Consider the following 12,530-nt stretch of genomic DNA (forward strand, 5'->3'; position numbering starts at 1 on the left):
AAAGAAAAACTGAGACATCGTCCCAGCTTAAAACAGGCTAATAAATAAAGGCAATGTGTAATCCTGGTTTGGATCATGGATCATAAAAAGGACAGTATTGAAACAGATAACAAGAATTAAATGAGATAGTAATGAATTAAGTAGTAATGTTAACTTCCCAGTTTTATCTTTGTACTGTTATTATATCATATGCTAACATTTGGAGAAGTTAGGTAAAGAGGATATAGAAATTCTTTGTACTATTTTTGTAAGTCTTACATAATTTACAATAAAAAGTTTTTAAAAACTAAGCAAGAATTATGAATCATCCACTGTGTATCAGGCACTTTAACCAGAATATAATTTCTCAAGAAATATGTATCCTGTACATTAGAGAACTTTTAACATAATATCAAGTAATTAATCAGAACATTGTCCTTCTATGAGCTAGAAATCCAGTAACTTTCTTCTTGTACATCTCACATATCTCTATCTTAATTAATTAATTAATTTGTTCTTTTTTTAAAAATTAAAAAACTATGGGCTAGGCCTCATGCTGGGAACACAATAATGAATGAGTCAGACATAATTCCTACCTTCCATAAACTAAAAGTCACATGGAGATATAATTAAAGAGTCAATTACAGTGCATAATAAGTACCATGAGGTGTTAAGCAATTTCAGGCAGCAGAATGTGGCAGTTAGCACAAATTCTAGAGCCATGTTGTCTGGGTTCAAATCCGTGCTCCATCACCAGCTGCGTGACTTTGGGAAAGTTACTTAACCTCTCTACGCCTCAATTTTCTCATCTGTACAATAAAAATAATAATAGTATCTACATCATATGGTTGTTGTGAAAATTAAAGGAGTTAATTTTATAAAGTTTGCACTTAGAATGGTGCCTGGTGAATCGCTTGAGCTCAGGAGTTTTGAGACCAGCCTGGGCAACATGATGAAACCATGTCTCTACAATAAAAAAAAAAAAAATTAGCTGGGCATGGTGGCATGCAGTATAGTCCCAGCTACCTGGGAGGCGAAGGCTGGGGGACCAATCGAGCCTGAGAGGTCAAGGCTGCATTGAGCCGTGATAACATCACTGCACTCCAGCCTGGGTGGCAGAGCAAGACCCTGTCTCAAGCAAAAAAAGGCGCTTGGCACGCAATAAGTCTAGAAAATGAATAGGCACACATCAGTGGGGCCGAGGGGGCTCCACTATATGAAGAAGGGGAGTCTTTAGGAAAAAAGTGCAGAGCAAGTGGCAAGTAGGCTAAGACCCAAAAGGCAGAACAGTCAGGCTTTGCGAAGGCCCGGAATTGAGACAGGGCAAAGAGATTTGCAAAACTGAAAGAGTAAGTGGCCCAAGTGATGAGTGGTGAGAAATGAAGTTAGAGATAAGTAGGGACCAGATCATACGGGGCCTTTTCAGTGGAGCGAAAGAGCCTGGACTTCACCTTTAAGGCTGTGGGAAGCCGTGGTGAGATGGAGGCAGGAGGAGCATCTGAACCCGGCCTTTCAAAAGATTTCTAAGGCAACGAAGTGGAGGTTTATAGAGGAGATTCACAGCAGGCCACATGGAGCCACGAGAGGCGGGAGGCTTCTGTGGTGATCCAAAGAGGAGATGATAACGTGCTGGACAAAGAGAAGTGGACAGATTGGAAAGATCCTTAGAAGGTTGAATCCTTCTGCTTTCCACTAAGATATGAGCACTATGAGAAGAGAATTTTTCAACAGCTTTATTGAGATGTTAGGCACGTACCATACAATTCACCCCTTTAAAATGTACAATTGAATAACGTTTAGTATATCCGCAGTTGGGCATCCATTGCCACAATAGATTTTAGAACATTTTTGTCAACCAGGCAAAATCCCATATCCATGGAGTAGTCACTCCATATTTCTCCCCAAACTCCCTCCCCCAAGTCCCAGGCAACCACCTGTCTACTTTCTGTTTCTATACATTTGCCTATAGATATTTCATATAAATAGAGTCATACAATATGGTCTTTTGTGACTGGCTTCTTTCACTTGGCATAATGTTTTCAAGGTTCTTGTACGTTGCAACATGTATCAGTACTTCATTACTTCATGGCTGACTAATATACCATTGTATGGATATACCACATTTTATTTATTCATTCAATAGTTGGACATTTGGAGCGTTGATACATTTTGGCTATTATGAAGAATACTGCTATGAACATTCATGTATGCATTTTTGTGTGGATGGGTGTTTTCATTTCTCTTGGTATATACCTAGGAGTGGAATTTCTAGGTCATATGGTAACGCTATGTTTAACGTTTTGAGAAATCACAAAGTGACTGCACTATTTTACATTCCTACCAGCAGTGTATGAGGAGTTCAAATGTTTAATATCTTTGCTAACACTTATTATTAGTCTTTTTTATTGTAGCCATCTTGATTGGTGTGTAATGGTATTCCATTGTCGTTTTGGGTTGCAATTCCCTTATGGCCAATGATATTAAACATCTTTTCATATGCTTGTTTTGAAGCCTGCCTCCCAGGTTCAAGTGATTCCCCTGCCTCAGCCTCCTGAGTAGTTGGGACTACAGGTGCCTACCAACACACCCAGCTTTTTTTTGTATTTTTAATAGAGACAGGGTTTCACCATGTTGGCCAGGCTGGTCTCAAACTCCTGACCTCAGGTGATCCACCTGCCTCAGCCTCCCGAAGTGCTGGGATTACAGGTATGAGCCACCGTGCCCATCCTATGATGACTATTATGAATGCCTGAAGTAGAGCAACTGGTAATTACTGTGCATCTACTGTGTGTCAAGAGCTTTCATAAATGACCTACCATGTATTCTCTTCAATCACCTTGTGTCGACAACATTTCCCTGATGAGCCAGTTTGATCACAGGCAAAATGGAAATTATACTTCATTCTAAATAAATGACAAACCTCTTTCAAAGACTTACAAAACATTGTTTTTGTAATGTATTCTGGAGTTTTGCCATGATCAGTTTCAAGAATACTGGCCTACACTTTCCAGAATTTACTTATCCCCTCCCATATGTACCTGTCTTTTGTTTTCTGGCACTAATTTTTTTTTTTTTTTTTTTTTTTGAGATGGAGTCTTCCTCTGTTGCCCAGGCTGGAGTGCAATGGCAAGATCTCAGCTCACCGCAACCTCCGCCTCCCAGGTTCAAGTGATTCTCCTGCCTCAGCCTCTCAAGTAGCTGGAATTTCAGGCGCCTGCCACCATGCCCAGCTAATTTTCGTATTTTTAGTAGAGATGGGGTTTTGCCATGTTGGCCAGGCTGGTCTTGAACTCATGAGCTCAGGTGATCCACCTGCCTCAGCCTCCCAAAGTGCTGGGATTACAGGCGTGAGCCACCGCATCCAGCTGTCTGGCACTAATTTTGCCCACAATTTTTTTTAGCTAGAACTAACGCCATTTCCATAATCAAGTGAATTTGAGTTCACAGTTTCAGAAATACACACGACCTAGAATAAATGTCTCTGTGTCTTTCTTTCTGTGTTTCCAGCTGCCTGTTACTTTCTGTAATATCAGCTCAAAGGACACAAATGTCACTTCATAGACAACTCTTACAGAGGCTCTTCAACTTCTTCCTAACATTAAGCACAGCTCGACACAAAACCGAGGGAAAGTGGGCAAATTTTATTACTGGGCAAATTGTATCCACTGCCCATTTTTCCATTTCCTGAGGCCCACTGGTGTTTAAATGGGGTCAACTCAGATTACCTTTAGGCATATGGGTGCAGGGCTAATTTTCAGAACTTATTTTCAGCACAATAGGGCATTCTCATTTCAAACAAAAAACCCCATCATGCTTTCTTCACCTGCTCAAAGATGCAGCCCCACCATCCCCATCTCCCTAAAAGCTTTCTGCAGCCCACTAAAAATATCCAATGTTGACAGATGCAAGCTATCAATACAGAGACTCAAGATCCCAGGGTGAGAAGTGGCCAGAGGCAAAGTCTTGATAAACAGCTCAAATTGGCTCTTACTCCACAGGTGACGCCTAGTTTATCTGGGTAATTGTAAAGGGCATTTTACAGCAAATCAATTAAATGAAAATCTTTTAAACCCTTTTTAAATGGGGGGAGGAAGGGGAGGGTGGAGAGGGCCAACCTTTGTAAGCTAACAGGTGATTTTAATTGGAACCAGCAGTGTTATACCATGTTTTTGACCCATTCGGTAAAGGCAGAAAAAGAAATCAATAAATTTCCATCAGCATTTGCCCTCCTGGAGTCTATAAGTAGAATGGAGACACGAACCCCAGTTAATGGCTTCATCAAGCACCTCACTGATTCTCTAACAGAATTAAATAGGTTGCAGGTCTCTCCCCGTTGTCCTCTGCATTGAGATTCAAAATACCCCAGTCTGCTGGGTGCTCCTAGGTGACACATGAGGTACCATCCTCCTCATTACAAGCACAACTAACCACCCCCAGGCCCAACCATGACAGCCCTCCTGAAGCAGTCCTGTCTCAGAGATGGGAATGCACGCACTGACTCTTTATTAAAAGCAAAACACAGGAGCTCCATGTTTTACTCCTGGAAATAGATCTATGGAGAATCCACAGGGCCTAACAGTTGGGCAGCTTGACTTCAGTCACATGTTAGTTGTGTAACCTTGGGTAAATTACTTAAACTTTCTAATCTGCCGTTCCCTCATCTTTATACAGGGGAATAATGATGCCAACTCTCATTGGCTTGTTTTGAGATTAAATGTTGTTGTGTGTCAATATACTTAAAGGTACATCCAAAGATTTGAATAGGCAGTTTACAGCAGACAAAAATTAAAATGGCATCCAACACACGAGAAGATACACTATCTCACTCATAATAATAGCAATGCCAAATAAAACCATACTGAGATGCTACTTTTCATCTGTCACTGGCAAAAAATCCCATGATTTGAGAGTATATTCTATTGATGAAGTGATGGGGAAACAGGCACTCATTCATTGTTGAGGACTCAAAACAGGATCACCTATTAGAATGGAATTTGTAAATATCTGAAAAAATTATATATGCATTTACCCATTGAGCCAGAAATCTAGGGATCTATCCCAAGATACAGGAGCAAAAATTCAAAATGACTTATATGCATGTTAAATCTCTGTACCATTATTTATAATTGCAAATATATGGAAATAATTCAAATGTCTATCAACAACTAGTTGAATAAAATAGGATTACATGGATGCAGGGGAATACTCTGAAGCTATAAAAGGTAATGAGATAGAGCTGTATATGCTGATGGTGAGTGGCATCCAGGATATATTAAGTGAAAAAAGGATGTGGAATGTATAAAGAGAGACAGAAAGAATCATACCTTTTGTGTAAAAAAAGAGAAAACAAGTATAAATACACATATGTGTTTGCTTATATTCACAAAAAGAAACATTGGAAAAATTTTTAAAAACTAATAAAAGTTGAGAAGGAGCAGCAGGAATATAGTTAGAAGCAAGATTTCTTTTTCTCTCTTTTTTTTTTTTTTTTTTGAGACGGAGTCTCACTCTGTCACCCAGGCTGAAGTGCAGTGGTGCAATCTTGGCTCACTGCAACCTCCGCCTCCTGGGCTCAAGCGATTCTCCTTCCTCAGGAGTAGCTGAGATTATAGGCATGTGCCACCACATCCAGCTAAATTTTGTATTTTAGTAGAGATAGGGTTTCACCACATTGGCCAGGCTGGTCTTGAACTCTTGACCTCAAGCGATCTGCCCACTTCGGCCTCCCAAAGTGCTGGGATTATAGGTGTGAGCCACCGTGCCTGGCCACAAGATTTCTTTAAACGTACTTTATATAAATTTGATTTTGGAAACATAGAAACATTTTCTATGTTCAAATATTTTATTACATTTAAAAAGTAATCCCTGAACTTTAAAAATGAAAAAAAAATTTACTATGAATTAATCGAATATGTAAACCCTCAGGGAAAAGAATTATTTCAAGTGACTTTAGATCACAGTAATAGAGGAATATATTCTAAACACAAATGAGGCGAGGTGTGGTGACTTGTACCTGTGATCCCAACCCTTTCTCCACTGAGGCAAGAGGATCACTTGCTTGAGGCCAGGAGTTCAAGATCAGCCTGGGCAACATAGCAAGACCACAGTCTCCACAAAATAATAATAATAATAATAAATTAGCCAGTCGGGGTGGCTGAGGTGGGAGGATCATTTGAGCCCAACAGTTTGAGGCTGCAGTAGGCTGTGACTGCACCACTGCACTCCAGCATGGCCAACAGAATGAGACTCTGACTCTTAAAAAATTCTTTTAGGCTGGGTGCCATGGTTCACAGCTGTAATGTCAGCATTTTGGGAGACCGAGGCAGGCGGATCACCTGAGGTCAGGAGTTCGAGATCAGCCTGACCAACATGGAGAAACCATGTCTCTACTAAAAATACAAAATTAGCCAAGCATGGTGGTGCATGCCTGTAATCCCAGCTACTCAGGAGGCTGAGGCAGGGGAATCGCTTGAACCCGGGAGACGGAGGTTATGGTGAGCCGAGATTGCGCCATTGCACTCCTGCCTGGGCAATAAGAGCAAAACTCCGTCTCAAAAAAAACAAAAAAAACAAAAATCACAAAATGTATACTTTATTTGGTAGCTTAATTGTAGTCATAATATTTGTTTTATTGCTTTAAAACTATTTTATGGCCAGGCACGCTGACTCACACCTGTAATCCCAGCACTTTGGGAGGCCAAGGTGGGCAGATCAAGAGCTCAGGGAATCGAGACCATCCTAGCCGACATGGTGAAGCCCCAGCTCTACTAAAATACAAAAAATTAGCTGGGCATTGTGGTGCATGCCTGTAATCCCAGCTACTTGGGAGCCTGAGGCAGGGGAATCACTTGAACCCAGGAGATGGATGTTGCAGTGAGCCAAGATCGCGCCACTGCAGTAAGTAGTAGTAATGTCAGGAACCAAGATTCTCTTTTTTTTCTTTCTTTCTTTTTTTTTTGAGACGGAGTCTCTCTGTGTCGCCTAGGCTGGAGTGCAGTGGCGTGATCTCGGCTCACTGCAAGCTCCGCCTCCCGGGTTCACGCCATTCTCCCGCCTCAGCCTCTGGAGTAGCTGGGACTACAGGCGCCCACCACCACGCCCGGCTAATTTTTTTTTTGTATTTTTAGTAGAGACAGGGTTTCACCGTGTTAGCCAGGATGGTCTCGATCTCCTGACCTCGTGATCCACCCGCCTCGGCCTCCCAAAGTGCTGGGATTACAGGCTTGAGCCACTGCGCCCGGCCAAGATTTTCAATGTAAGAAAAAAGACATAAAGGATAAATTTTAAAATGTTAAGTAAAGATCTTGGCAAATAAAAAGAGATGATGTAGTAAATCTTAACTTTTTGTTTTTGTTTTTGTTTTTTGGAAAGAGACTCTCCACATGGGGAGGGTGCCTGACCAAGGGGTCCAGAACACCCTGAGTTTCTTTCTTTGGCTTGGGGTTCTCTTAGATGGTCTTAGCTAAAAGCAACAGAAATAAGTACTCATTGACTTGAGTGGAAAAAAATGACTTATTAGGAAAAACCACCTGTTAGGAGCGTAGCCAGAGAATCAAAGGAAGTGCCAAACCATCACGCCCCATGGGAGGGCCCCGCGAACTGTTTTAGTCATCTATTGCAGCATCACAAAACACAGCCGATTAATACAACAGCAGTGTCCTGTTTCTCAGAACTGTGTGGAGGGATTGGCTAGAAGTTCTTCTGTTGGTTTCTTCTCAACTCACTCAGGTGACAACATCCAGCTGGTGGAGAGCCTGGGGCAAGCTGTGAAGATGGGGGAAAGCTGTGAAGATGGGGCCATTCTCTCCACGTGGTCTTTTATCCTCCAGGAGGTTAAACTGGGCTTTTTCCCATCATACTGTGGGCAATGGTCCAAGAGAGTAGGAACTGCAAGGCCCATCCTGGCAGCCGTGCAGCATCGCTCCCACCACGCTCTGCTGGCCAAAGAACATCATCAGGACATCCCAGATTCAAGTGTTCATACTTCACCTTTTAATAGGAAAGGCCACAAATAATTTGTATCTGCTTTTAATCAGCCAAAGTCCATCTATAAACAGTGGTTGTCATTGGTAACAATGATTGGCAGCTCCTTCCATCAAGAAGTAGACCCCTTGAATCTGGACCAGTCTTGCCTCATGTTTTAAATGATAGAATGCTGGAAATGACATGGGCCACAGCATCCCAGAAAGGCCGTATCTTCTCCCTCCTGGAACACTGCCTTTCCCGTGTGAAAAAGTCTGATCTAGACTCCAGTAGGATGTAAGACCACCTGGAAAGAAAGCTACGCCAGGCTCCCAGCAAAGCTCAGCTCACAGTCAACACCACATGAATGTATCTACGTGAGTTTGCCCACAACAGGCCAGAGGAAGAACCACCCAACCAACTCACAGAATCATGAGCATTAAGTTGTGGTTTCAAGCCATTACATTTTGGGGTAGTTTGTCACACAGCAATAGACAACCACCTCCGGGGCTCTCAGCATCAGGAATTGTGCAAAGTCTCTCTGAATTTGTCATTAACATAACTGCTCCTAAGTCTGGTGCCCTGGCCTCTTGGCTGCAAGATTGCCAACTTTAAGTTAAGAGTCTACTTCTGAACCAACTAGCTACGGCAGAAAAGTGAGGGGCTGAGTCACTTAGCACAGACAGAGGTCCTGAGAGTCACCCAAGCTGATATCTCCTGTTACCTCCACACTGCATCCCAAGGAGTCTGCTATTTCTGATCTCAATCTTCAAAACCCCAGCCCATTTCTCCACATCCTTGCCAACGTGTATCTTTCATCTTTTTGATACTGCCATTCTGACATGTGTGAGGTAAGAACTCATTGTGCTTTTAATTTTTATTCTCCTAATGATTAGTGATGTTGAACATTTTCACATCTATTAGTTGGCATTTGTATTTGTTTGTTTGTTTGAGATGGAGTCTCACTCCATCACCCAGGCTGGAGTGCAGTGGCACCATCTGGGCTCACTGCAACCTCTGCCTCCTGGGTTCAAGTGATTCTCCTGCCTCAGTCTCCCCAGTAGCTGGGATTACAGGCGTGCACCACCGTGTCCAGCTAAGTTTTTGGATTTTTAGTAGAGATGGGGTTTCACTATGTTGGCCAGGCTGGTCTCAAACTGCTGACCTCAGGCGATCCACCTGCCTCGCCCTCCCAAAATGCTGGGATTACAGGCGTGAGCCACTGCGCTCATCCTGTTTTCTTCTGAGAAATGTCTATTAAGCTCCTTTGCCCATTTTTTAATGGGAACCCTTCTCCACTCTTGGTGGGAATGTGAGCTAGTACAGCCGTTATGGAAAATTGTATGAAGGTTCCTCAAAAAAACTAAAAATAAAATTGCCATATGATCCAGAAATCCCACATCTGGGTATATATCCTAAGGACTTGAAATCAGTATGTTTGCTCTTCTGGGAACATTGTCTAGAGGCATTCGGAAGGGTCCACCATTTGACATACTGCCGTAGGCTTTCCTACAATTCAGCCTCTAACAAAACTAGGCTGTCCCGAACACCTAGTAATAGAATTGTTTACCTTTATACCAGGAAGGTTGGGAAAGCACCAAAATCTGCATGTGGGCATGTGTCCAGGCAGACTTCATTTTGAAGTTTGTGCTGTGAGATCTAAAGTTCTTATGAGATTGCCCCAAACAAAAAAACATGTCAGCAGGGCCTGTGGTGGTTTTGTGTGTGCTAGATGTGTTCATGACAGGACCAAGAGTGCTTTCCTTATCAAGAAGTGGAAAACCATTGTGAAAGTGTTGATGGCACAAGCACAGTCAGAAAGCTAAGTAAAAAATGAAGCTTACAGCCGAGTATGGTGGCTCACGCCTGTAATCTCAGCACTTTGGGAGGCCAAGCTGTGCGGATCACCTGAGGTCAGGAGTTTAAGACAAGCCTGGCCAACATGGTGAAACTCCGTCTCCACTAAAAATACAAAAATTAGCCTGGCATGGTGGCACACACCTGTAATCCCAGCTACTTGGAAGGCTGAGGCAGGAGAATCATTTGAACCCAGGAGGTAGAGGTTGCAGTGAGATCATGCCACTGCACTCCATCCTGGGTGACAGAGTGAGACTCTGTCTCAAAAAAAAAAAAAAGCAGGGCGTGGTGGCTCATGCCTGTAATTCCAGCATTTTGGGAGGCTAAGGCGGGTGGATCACCTGAGGTCAGGAGTTTGAGACCAGCCTGGCCAACCATGGCCACATGCCTTCTTTTATTTAATCCTTGCCATAATCCCATGAGGCAAGCTACATTTTATTCCCATTAACAAATGAGGAGACTATTCTCTCTGAATATTATGATCCATCATAATATTAAGCACCATGCAGTACAGTCTCCCTATATAGAACTTACCCTATGGAGAGTTTGTATGTTTGTTTGCTTTTTTGAGACAGAGTCTCACTCTGTTGCCCACGCTGGAATGCAGAGGGGCAATATTGGCTCACTGCAACCTCTGTCTCCCGGGTTCAAGCAATTCCCCTGCCTCAGCCTCCTGAGCAGCTGGGATTACAGGCATGTGCCACTACACCTGGCCATATTTTTTGTATTTTTAGTAGAGATGGGGCTTTGCCATGTTGCCCAGGCTGGTCTCAAACTCCTGACCTCAAGTTGGCAAATAGTGTTTTATAAATGCTGGTTATTAATAAGAAACTAAGAACAATTTTTTTCAAGAAGTTCACCTTTGTACCCTCAGAATCTATCATGTTGCCTAGCACCTATTAGGGATTCAATAAATGTTTACCAGGCTAGGCACGGTGGCTTACGCCTGTAATCCCAGCACTTTGGGAGGCCAAGGCGGGTGGATCACTTGAGGTCAGGAGTTTGAGACCAGCCTGGCCAACATGGTGAAACCCTGTCTCTACTAAAAATACAAAGAAAAAAAAAATAGCCAGGCATAGTGGCATGTGCCTGTAATCCCAGTTACACAGGAAGCTGGGGCAGGAGAATCGCTTGAACCTGGGAGGCAGAGGTTGCAGTGAGGGGAGATCATGCCACTGCACTCCAGCCTGGGTGACAGAGCGAGACTCTGTCATAAAAAAAAAAAAAGAAAGAAAGAAAGAAAAAAAAAGAAATTCACCAAATGAGTCACTGTATCCGGGGGTCAGGAAGCATGAGGACACCCAGCAATGAAGTCATTTGCCCAAGGTCACCATGCCACATGGCCACTTCGAAGCAGACCTTATAAATCTCTACAGTGTGGGTGCCCTGTAAGTCTCTTGTGCCCTAAGTGTTTAGATCGTACCTGACTGAGCATAAGTCTTGGGGAGAAAGATTCAATCAAAGTTCCAAATCTGATTCTATTCCAGCCAGAGCTGAGTGAGTGTCTGTCTCTCCTTTTCCCTGGGCCTGTCACAATCTCAACAAATAGGCTTTTAAATTAAGTAGTGATTTGGAATGTAAGTGAGTGCATTTAAGATGATAAGAGACGGAGAGATCCTAATGGCTGAAATATTTGTCATATCACAAGTAAACGGAGTGTTTCGGGGAGTCACTAATGTAACTAATTTTTTCCAAATCCTCCTCTGCTCTGTGTGGGAAGATGAGGTCAGTGCAGGTTGAGCCAGCCCGCAGCGAGCAGCTGCCGGGGGACTGAAGAGAATACTGATGGATGGCTGAGGCGCCCGGACAGTTCGCCTCAGGAAACCAGAGCCCACTTGTTCAAATTAAGCTATGGATGCCCAACAACCGGTGACAGGCTGCTGCGAATGAAAAGCTGGGGAAATGAATGCACAGCCCAGCCCGCCTCCCCCAGAGAGTGGAGCTGTGCTGTGGGTTTGGGCTTGGCCCCTGTGCTGGGGGGTGTCCAAAAGGAAGCTGGAAGTAATCTAATGCAACTCCCTCCTTCTCACATCCTGACACCCCATTCTTGAATCTCCTCTGCAGCAAGCCCAAATCATTTTAGTCAGACCTCTTCTTGGTGGCTCCTGGAGCCTGGGATCTCACTACCTCCATGGCAGCCCACTTTCCTCGGCAGAGCCCAGAGGTCTCCTCTACTGCAGCCAGGAGCACATTCTGCCTGTGTTAGCAGTGAACTGACAGCTGTAGAATATGCGAATATTCGGCACTCACTGTCCAAAACGAATAGCCCCCTCAGTTAGGCTTGGTGTCTCAAGTGTTTAGGCTTATAGCCAAAACCCAAGTTCCAGTCTTTTATTTATTTATTTATGAATTTTAAGTTGTCTATTTATTATTTATTTTTCATCTTTATATTTATTTATTTTTGAGAAGGAGTCTCGCTCTGTCGCCCAGCCTGCAGTGCAGTGGTGCGATCTGGCTCACTGCAACCTCTGCCCCCCTACCAAGTCCCATCATCAAATTTTCTGGGCAGCCTTCAGGTGGAAAAAATACCTTGCTGAGATGCTTTCTTGGTTTGTGAAAATGGGAATGACATTTGCACCATGGCTTTTCACAATGGCAAGTGTTGGTGGAAAGAGAGAAGTGGTCATTTCACCTGAACCTCACATTAATTTGGGGCCTCAAGTTTAGATTTTGACATTATCTTAAAATAAATACACATTCAGGCCAAGTGCGGTGGCTCACACCTGTAATCC

This window comes from Macaca thibetana, chromosome 14, assembly GCF_024542745.1.
Source record: "Macaca thibetana thibetana isolate TM-01 chromosome 14, ASM2454274v1, whole genome shotgun sequence".
In the NCBI taxonomy this organism is placed as follows: domain Eukaryota; kingdom Metazoa; phylum Chordata; class Mammalia; order Primates; family Cercopithecidae; genus Macaca; species Macaca thibetana.